The sequence below is a fragment of the Maniola jurtina genome, chromosome 25 (genome assembly GCF_905333055.1).
Source record: "Maniola jurtina chromosome 25, ilManJurt1.1, whole genome shotgun sequence".
NCBI lineage: Eukaryota > Metazoa > Arthropoda > Insecta > Lepidoptera > Nymphalidae > Maniola > Maniola jurtina.
Window position 1 is genome coordinate 8,357,290 of NC_060053.1, and position 10,298 is coordinate 8,367,587.

Consider the following 10,298-nt stretch of genomic DNA (forward strand, 5'->3'; position numbering starts at 1 on the left):
AACGGCTGAACCGATTTTCTTGGATTATAGCTAAGAACACTCTCGATCAAGCCACCTTTCAAACAAAAAAACTAAATTAAAATCGGTTCATTAGTTTAGGAACTACGATGTCACATACAGATACACAGATACACACGTCAAACTTATAACACACGTCTTTTTGGGTCGGGGGTTAATAAAAGAATGCTAACTAATTCATAATGCTCCAGCAAAGATTTAATTTTAAACGCATTAGGATCGCATCGCGAGCGTATGAATCGTTGACCTAATTCTATTCTAAATTAAAAATTTCTGTTTCGCCCACCACCGAAACATTTGACTTTCAAACTTTTTTGTTTCGCCTTTCATGTGCTTCTTGTTTTTCAATTGATTTTCGATATACGGATTCGTGGCGCAGTGGTGAATAATTTAGTCTTTGGGAGGTCTCGGGTTCGATTTCCGTCCGGGGTTCCTAAAATTCCTCAGACCAAAGTCTTTGAAAGACTTAGAATAGTTATGTATGTATGTATGTTTATTAATATAATAATAAATATAGGTATATATGTCATTTAGAAATTCTTTGCGACTTGGTACTATCCAACACTAGCTTCTCCTTTCAGCAAAGGCTGCCTGGTAGAGATTGCTCTAAGCAATAAGGCCGCCTTTGCACACAATTGTTTCTTCTGTTTTCTTCTTTCTGTGTTGTGTTCCTTTACATGTGTTTTTGTGTGCAATAAAGTGTTCTATCTATCTATCTATCTATCTATCTATCTATCTATCTTTGAATAGTGTATGTTGCCAGTGATGGCATATGAATCCGAGACATGGTCGCTAACTTTGGACCTCATAAGAAAGCTCAGAGTTCAAACAGGCGATGGAAAAAGCTATACCTACTCACTTGGAGTTTTTCTACGTGACGATTGGAAAACCAGAGTTCAACAGTTTGCAAAGCTGAAGTGGCAATGGACAGGGCACATAGTTCGAAAAAACCGGCCAAGTGCGAGTCAGACTCGCGCACCGAGGGTTCCGTACTCGGATATTTTTTCCGACAATTTGCACGATAAATCAAAAACTATTAGATTAAACTAGTAGATTACACCATGGATTAACACATAGGCTACTTTTTATCCCGGCAAATCAAAGAGTTCCCACGGGGTTTTTAAAAACCTATATTCATATATTTTTTGAATCAAATCTTTATTTAACCGACAAAATTAATTCTCTTTTTGAAAAATCTAATCTTACACAAATACGATTAGATACTTTGATTAAAAACACTTTACACAAAAGTTAAGGCGAAAATCGTAAAAGCTTAGTAAAGTATTCCTATATTTAAGAATCATCTTAAGCTAGCCGTTTTAATTCTGACCCTAATCCAAAACCTTGAGCGTAGGGTTGCCGCCTATACTAATTTTATTTTATTTTATTTTATTGAAAAGGTACACAAAACAGGTTGTTACTAAAAATAGTCTAAACATAAAAACAAAAGATCCTAATCTAAGTGGCAACCCCTAATAGATTATAATAAATTAATTTTAATAAAATTTAAAATTAATTTATTAATTTTATTTACTGATAAGCTAAACGAATTTAATAAGATAATATAATTTATTTTAGGGATTTGTTATTCATATGTCTGCTAAAATAAACAAGGCTAACATTCGAATAATATAAACGATTGCAATAAAATTAAATGAATTTATTTACTTATTTTATGTCAAGTGTAGGTTTGAAAGTGCCCATGTAAGTGCCAAATAAAAATAATTTAACGTTTTTTTGAATAGAAAGAATGTCTCTCGGACATATAACTCGCTCTGGCTTCACTCGAGTAGAACTTTTGAACTATGAAAATTTTATCTTAGGCTCTCTTTGTAAACCCCCGGTCTGTAAAAAGAACTCTCAAGATTTTAGGCTAAGGTCTATAGACTTTGCTTAGACTTAAGTCACTGTTAAAACGGGACAGCGTTATACCGTTGGCATAAATCTGTCTCGTTTTAACTGAAACTTAAGTCTAAGCAAAGTGCGCTCCTTAGATTATTATTAGCTCGTCTATTAGAGATTAGTAGCTCGATTTCAACCTTAGATCCAGCTGCTTAAGCTAAACGTTGATTTATGTCGGTTAATTTCTACGTTACTGGAATGAAACTTTTTTCGCAAGGGACAGCCCTACTTGAAAGTCCTTATACCAACATTTTTTAGAAGATGAATGAGGTACGTAAAGAAAATTCTTCGACTAATATTAAAATGCCTTTCAAAATAATAGGTGTAATCTGCCTTAATATTTATTTATACTAAATGCTGGGTGAAACGGTGAAGGAAAACATCGTGAGGAAACCTGCATGCCTGAGAGTTCTCCATAATTTTCTCAAAGGTGTGTGAAGTCTGCCAATCCGCACTTGGCCAGCGTGGAAGACTTTGACCGAACCCTTCATCGTGGGAGGAGACCCGTTCTGAGTAGTGAGCTGGCGATGGGTTGCTGGTGATGATGACTGGGTGAAAATGCTAAGTGTCCGCAATTAACTAATGAACTAGATGATGCTACAACTTTGTCCGTATGGAAATAGGCTTTTTGCCCCGTGGGAACTCTTTGATTTTACGGGGCAAAAAGTAGCCTGCCCTTCTCTGGGATGCAAGCTACCTCTTTACTAAATTTCATCGAAAACGGTTAAGCTGATGAGCCGTGAAAAACTAGCAGACACACAGATACACATTTGCATTTACTTATTGTATGGATTTGAAGCCAAGACCTTCCACGCGTTGTAACCACTAAGCTTCTGCGATTTAGAGCACTTAACCCAAAAAGATAACCATGTATATGAACAAAAACGGCCATCTCACCGCGTTGTAACATTAATCATAATAAAACTTCACCCGACCCAGTCTGTTTCACTTTCAGGATCCAAAGACTAATAGCTGAGTCTATTGTTGTTTAGACCTATATTTTATCCTTTTAGAGGGGTGTTATAAGTTTGACGTGTGTATCTGTGTATCTGTCGGTGGTATTTTTGAAAGGTATGTTTGGAAACTAGCCACGGCCGAAGCATCCCACCCACAGAAATTCTAATATATGTGTCTTTATTATTATTCCTAAATCTGTGATCCATCAGATTTCCATCAACAACCTTTCGAGATATTACAAGTGTAAATTAAAAATTTATAACACCCCCGACAAGTGAAGGTTACAGTAACTAGAAAAGAGCTGATAACTTTCAAACGGCTGAACCGATTTTCTGGGATTATAGCTAAGAACACTCTCGATCAAGCCACCTTTCAGACAAAAAACTAAACTAAAATCGGTTCATTAGTTTAGAAGAGTACGATGCCACGACAGATACACAGATACACACGTCAAACTTATAACACCCCTCTTTTTGGGTCGGGGGTTAAAACAAACTTTCAAATTGGCTATAAGCAAGGCGCATACATCGTGAAAAATTTCACAAAACTTATTTGGCATGAAATATATAGCATATTGGTAACACGTATTACGTCACATAGGAATGAGTGCGCCGTGCAATTTCCTAAAGTGCCGTGTATTTTGCATTTAAATCATGTCATACTGCCGTTAACAGGTTTTGGACCTGCTTTTAGGGTTCCGTAACTCCAGAGAAGGAAGAAACCGTGATAAAATCACTTCGTTGTCTGTCTGTGTGTCTATCTTGTCTGTCAAGACCCGTCAATGTAATCAAAAACTGTAAGTTACTTCGCGTTGACCTAGAGTTATGAGAGGCAGGAAGACTAGCATGTCTTATACCTATCGCAAGTAAAAAGAAAAATTCGTAAACCGTGAATTTGTTGTTACATCACAAAAAATAAAGTGCTATTTCTTGTACAATGGAAGGCTTCTACGATTTGCGATCTTTAAGCAAAACTAAACTAAAACTAGGCCTTTTTAGTGTTTAACAAAACAAGGATAAGATAGTGATAGCCTAGTGGTTAAAACATCGGCCTCGGGAGGTCCAGGGTTTGATCTCGGGCACGCACCCTTAACTTTTCGGAGTTATTACATGTACATCCATACTTAATATTATAAATGCGAAAGTGTGTCTATCTGTCTGTATGTCTGTCTGCTACCTTTTCACGGCCCAACAGTTTAACCAATTTGGTACAGAGTAAGCTTACATCCCGGGGAAGGACATAGGCTATTTTTTATCCCCGAAAATCAAAGAGTTCCCACGGGATTCTTAAAGGTCCATACGCCTAATCGATTAATACTAGTATGTTTGGTACACATGTAGGTTGCATGCCGAAAATTGACATTGGTAAATTTTTATCACGGAAAATCAAAGAATTCCCACGGGATATAAAAAGCCTAAATCCACGCGGACGAAGTCGCGGGTATCATATAGTTTCAAATAATTAAATACCACTAGCTTTAACGGTGAAGTAAAACATCGCGAGAAAACCTGCTTGCCTGAGAGTTCTCCATAATATTCTCAACATGATATTGTGTGAAGTCTGCCAACCGCACTTGGTCAGCGTACTATAATTATAGCCTAACCCTTTTTAACCCCCGACCCAAAAAGAGGGGTGTTATAAGTTTGACGTGTGCATCTGTGTATCTGTCTGTGGCATCGTAGCTCCTAAACTAATGAACCGATTTTAATTTAGTTTTTTTTTTGTTTGACAGGTGGCTTGATCGAGAGTGTTCTTAGCTATAATCCAAGAAAATCGGTTCAGCCGTTTGAAAGTTATCAGCTCTTTTTAGTTACGGTAACCTTTACTTGTCGGGGGTGTTGTAAATTTTTAATTTACACTTGTGATACTGAAAAGAGGCTCATTCATGAATTACAACTATTCACAGTTCGCTAATAATCGATATTCAGACATCGATAAATGATATCGATATGTCACAATCCCACTGTCAAAACATACAAGTAATGAAATAGATTCTAGCTGCAAGCCAAAACACAAGCGAGCGAGACTAGTACTGTTATTGTCTAGAATCTAGACTTTTTAGGGTTCCGTACCTCAAAAGGAAAAACGGAACACTTATAGGATCACTTTGTTGTCTGTCTGTCTGTCAAGAAACCTATAGGGTACTTCCCGTTGACCTAGAATCATGAAATTGGGTAGGTAGGTAGGTCTTCTTATAGCACAAGTACAGGAATAAATCAAAAACCGCAAATTTGTGGTTACATCACAAAAAAAGAATGTCCGCTAGTTATGTATATTTTGATATTTCAAGAACATACAATAGGAGGGAAGCGTGCAACATATCAGCTACACTATGTCATAACAACGTTGCCGCCGCTATTTAACATATAAATATTTACGTTTCAGATCTGTGTCAATGTTACTGAGAGGTTATAGATATTTAATATTTATGTATAATAATTGTATGAAACTCCGGGTTTCATTGTATATTTAGGCTCTCGAGCTATGATGCAACCGCGAGATATCGCAATGGACTAAGAGCCAGCCATGCCAGACCTTCGTTATTTTATAAAAGCTGAAAGTTTCTCTGCGTATTGTCCCCAACCCAGGGAGGAATGATCAGCGAAACTTTAAGGGCGTCTGGCAGGGACACCACCACGACACTAAGGTTGAAATCTATAGAGGGCACTCACTTAAAACGAAACAGATTTATGTCAGTGGTTTAGCGGAAAGTTAAAGCTCAACCTAAATGTCTGGCAATGCATGGTTACAGTACTAATCCGATGAAAAGATAAAAAATCAGACTTTACCCTTTGACGTAAGATTTTCTACACCTTTATTAACTGTTATCTCCCAAAGTGTTGTCTCCCTCTAAAAGGTTTGCACCCTTACATAGTCAAAATTGCATCTGTTTAACCGATTTTGACTTTTGGTAAAAATATAGCATACAATTCAGAGACGAACATAAACTACTTTTAAATATAGAGTCCCCGTAGAGTTCAAAAAACTAAATACACGCGAACGAACTCGCTGGCCACATCTAGTATTATCAGATATACATGCATCTGATCTACATTGTATCGAATATAATATTTATAGATCTAGAGATCAGCCCCTATATACAAACCTTACCTTTTTAGTATATTAGTGTAGATAAGTGAAGATATCTGATATTTTGTATTTATTATTTATTGCAAATAATTATAGGATTTTCACCCTGGGTAAAAAAAAGAAAGTAGATAAATTGTATTGATATTTTCTTCTATTTCACGGAAAGTCTTCACATTTCCAAAACATATTATTTGTCTAGACAGCGCTCATATGAAATTTAAATGAAAATACGACGAATGGAGGATAGAATAAATTCATATAAACTAATATGACGTCAGTACTCAGTAGGCGAGATATGAGCTATTTACTCACCAAATTACTTCAGGACTTGGAAAATTTCGAGGAAATATTATAGTTTCATTATTTTTATAATACTTACTTATTTAAACAAGGTTAGGGTTAATAAGTATATATATTTACATTTATGTACTCAGAATTTTTTCCTCTTTCATTTGATATCTCAACAATTGTAAAAAAAAATTTTGAAGACCCCCACTTGTTTGGATGTAACATCCGTCAGGTCGATTTTTTCACGGATTTTTTGGTGTTGGGAGTTTCCATGTAAAATATAGCCTATGTTACCCGGACCATAATAACGAATCGATTGACACCTCATTCATCAAAATCGGCTCAGTAGTTTAGGCGCTACGGTGGAACACACTTAAATACAAACCTACATACATAAATAGACTGCTAAAATAAAATCATAACCCTTCCTTTTGGCTTTGCCGTAGGCGGGCAAAAAAGATGATTGGGAAACCTGGTAAATAATAATAACCACAAGCGGAGACAGCCCAGTGGTTAAAACGTTAGCCGCCGATTCGGCGAAGGGTGGCTGGAGTTCGATTCCGGGCACGCACCCTAACTTTCTAGAGTTATGTGCGTTTTAAGCTATTCAATGTCACTTGCTTATGGAATAAACACTTACTAAAAGCCAACGCGTGCAGCGGTGAAGGAAAACATCGTAAGAAAACCTGCACGCCTGAGAGTTATCCATAAAGTTCACAAATGTGTATGAAGTCTGCCAATCCGCACTTGGACAGTCCAGCGTGGTAGACTATGGCCTAACTGTTCTCATTCTGAGAGGAGATTGTGCTCAGTAATCAGCCGGCGATGGGTTTATGAACCATTATTCGTGATACTTATGATTATCTTAGATTTCTATTGTTGTAGAGGTGGACTCTACAATATTTTACGTTACGTTACGTTCGTAAGTTCTAAATTTCCCGCAAAATCAAAAAAAATGTGTAGGTAATAGAATTGTAAGTAAATATCTTTATTTACTTACAATTCAATAGAAGAAAATTTTATTTTAAGATTTTTATTTATTTGTAAAATCCAAGTTTACCATCATTATATTTTTTTAATAACAAAAACGAATTAAGTACCTAAATACAATACTATATAAACATACAATATACTTACCTACTTATATTACTTTATTAGTTACAGAGGAATTAATTACAAAACTGAAATAAGGAAAATAAATTTCACCCTAAGCTTTCTGCCAAGAGCGAAAGCTTTCTAATTAAATTTCTCAGTTTCGCGATCAAAGATTGCCCTTTTAACATTTATTATTTCAGCAACAAAACAAAAATATCGCAAACAATCTTGTTTCTTAATCAAAGCCCTGAATATTCAACACATCTTTAAAGATAAGAGAGACTTACAATAATACTTTTATTTACTTAATTTCGATGCCCCAATTAAAAAAGGGGTAATCGAGAAAAGTAAATTTTACAGGAGATTCAAAAAAAAGTTAAAATTGATCTGCTTCCTTTGCAAATTACACTGGCTAAATGTACATAATTGTATTATGCTTATTGTTATGTATGTAAACTTTATTTCTTTATTTTTGGCTAAAGTTATATATTAAAGGTACATTATTTTTTTTATTATTATTATATATATTTATTCGGTTGTAGCATCGATTTATTTATTTAAAGTGTTGTTAGCATTTCTGAGCAGAAAATGTCTATAATATATCTTTGTCTGTAATAATATAGACTAAAGACACTTAATAAAAGCACTTATATCATTTTAGTATTCGGCCATCAATAAAATAAAATTTTATTCATTTTTCATCGCAGACGTAGAAGTGAGCTTTAAGCTCACTTGGAGAGAAAAGGAAAATGAATCATGTAAGACACGGCCAATAAATATTCATTCCAAAAAATCCTTCTTCTTAGCAATGAAAAATTAACTCGATCCAGAATAACGTACGAAAATATGAGTCAAACTTCCCATCTGTAACCACGCGTGTATGTGAAAATGTGTATAAAAATAGCTTACTTGCAAAATTGTGTTCCGAAATGCACACAACACTAAACACACATCAATAACACTCCATTGTTCAAAACACTGTCACACACATTAACCGCCAAATATTTTTTTTGATATTTTTGGTTGTATTATTTCGAATTAAAACAGTCGTGATATTCGTTTCGCACGTACGGCCGAACATCCAATCCGTTGGACGGTAGAACCGATACTAAAGCTCGAAGCTTTCGCCAGGGTTGGTGTGTGGGTGTGTGCGTGTATAGGGGTTGTTCTACCCCTGTGTGAGTGCTCTTTAGGTCAACAGAATTCGGTAAAGACAGGCTTGAAGCACCATGCCCTATATTCGGGTTCCTTTTTAAAAGTTCACTACTTTTTAAGTTTGTTATGTATGAATGGTTATGAGTTGACGTTTGGAGAGTCTTTCATTTAGGAATGTGTGCTTTAATGCAGTTTATGATAACCGACTTGTGTTTGTATGTCTCACATCTAGATCAAGTGTTTCAATTCAAAAACCTAGTCTTTTAAGTACCTAACCTCCGTTTTTGACTCCTAATTTGATTATCTAATGGGTAAGCACCAACACAAGTAATTATGCTCTACACTAGCTTAAATAAATAATAGGTATATTAATAAAATATTTGTTTTTTTTGATAATTTTTATATCTTCTGCAAAATTATCAAACATCTTTTTCTTACTTTGTGAAATAAGTCATTTTTTTGAGTTGATGCCATTTTGATCTAGGGGCGCGATATGCATGAATACATTCTGACTGTCAAATATATGATAATAATTTTGATAGGCGTAAAAAGTAAAGAAAACCTATTTATGTACAGTTATATAAATGAGTTTATGTGAAATTTAAATTACAATAAATCAATAAAGACCTCTAAATACCATTTAAAAAAAAATTAATTCCATTGAATTTCAACTAAAAAAAATAGACAAATCATAGTATTACTTCTACTTATAAAAGTTATTGAGTGTATAATATTTTTAGGTAAAGAACTCTATTATAGGCCAGCCTCAATCACTCTTAACCAATTCTTAGTTTAAAGAAAAACATTTTCATTGTTTCTCCATTGTATTGTATACACACGTATTGTATGGGTTAAAAGCTTTTATTATTTTCAAATTAGTTATTCGGTTTCTCATAGAATGTGAATAACTTTTATTATTAGGAGGACTCTTTATTATAAAGTCAATCCTTAGTAGTACCAATACCTAGTAGTACTAAATACTAGTACTGATAGTAGAAGTAGTAGGTAGTACTAAAGCTTTATTGCAACAAAACACAGTAGGAACATGTCACTACGTTTGTATGCCAAATAGAGGCAAACGATAAGAACATGTATATTGTATACAGTAGAGAATAGAGAGGAAAATGTCGAGGTGCCATTGCTATGCAAGGCAATATGTGGTCACCAGTGGCACATAGCACATGCCAGCTAGTAGGTACCTATCGTTGCAATTTACTGTGGTCTGTGTGCCAATTCGAGGCAAACTATGTTATAAGAGTGATGTGGTACGTTGCAATGCAAGTCGATGTGCGGTTACCTGAGTAGCTCATGGCACGTACCTGTGGTAGCGTTGTAATTTATTGCGTGCCAAACAGAGGCAAAGGATATGTAAGAGCACGTACCTATAGAGTAGTGAATACAGAGAAATGCCAATGTGGTACATTGCAATGCAAGTCTATGTGTGTTCACCAGAGTGGCATATGCACATACCTGCCTGTGGTAGCGCTACAATTTACTGTGTGCCAAATAGAGTCAAAGGATAATATGTAAAAGCATGTATAGAACAGTGAATACAGAGAAATGTCAGTATGGTACATTTTTTTAAAGAATATTAACCATGCTAATCATGACTAACACTCCCCTTTCCCCTCCAATTAAGCGTAAAGCTTGTGCCAGGAGTGGGTACGACAATAGTGCAACGGGTGGGGTTTGAACCGCCGACCTTTCGGAATTCAGTCCACCGTTAAGCTATCGAGGCTCAATGCAATGCAAGTCGATATGCGGTCAGCAGAGTGGCACATACCACGTGCCTG

At 35.5% G+C, this 10,298-nt stretch overlaps 1 protein-coding gene across 11 annotated transcripts in view; it reads right to left on the bottom strand.

Annotated features, from left to right (window-relative positions):
- The window catches only part of LOC123878122 (hemicentin-1), a 507,061-nt gene extending 498,619 nt beyond the window's left edge, over positions 1 to 8,442 (bottom strand). For all 11 annotated transcript variants that reach the window (XR_006798755.1, XR_006798757.1, XR_006798756.1 and 8 more), the window contains exon 1: positions 8,260 to 8,442. The gene's annotated coding sequence lies outside the window, so the exon portion shown is untranslated. The remainder of the gene's footprint in view (positions 1 to 8,259) is intronic.
- Positions 8,443 to 10,298: the final 1,856 nt, after the last annotated feature.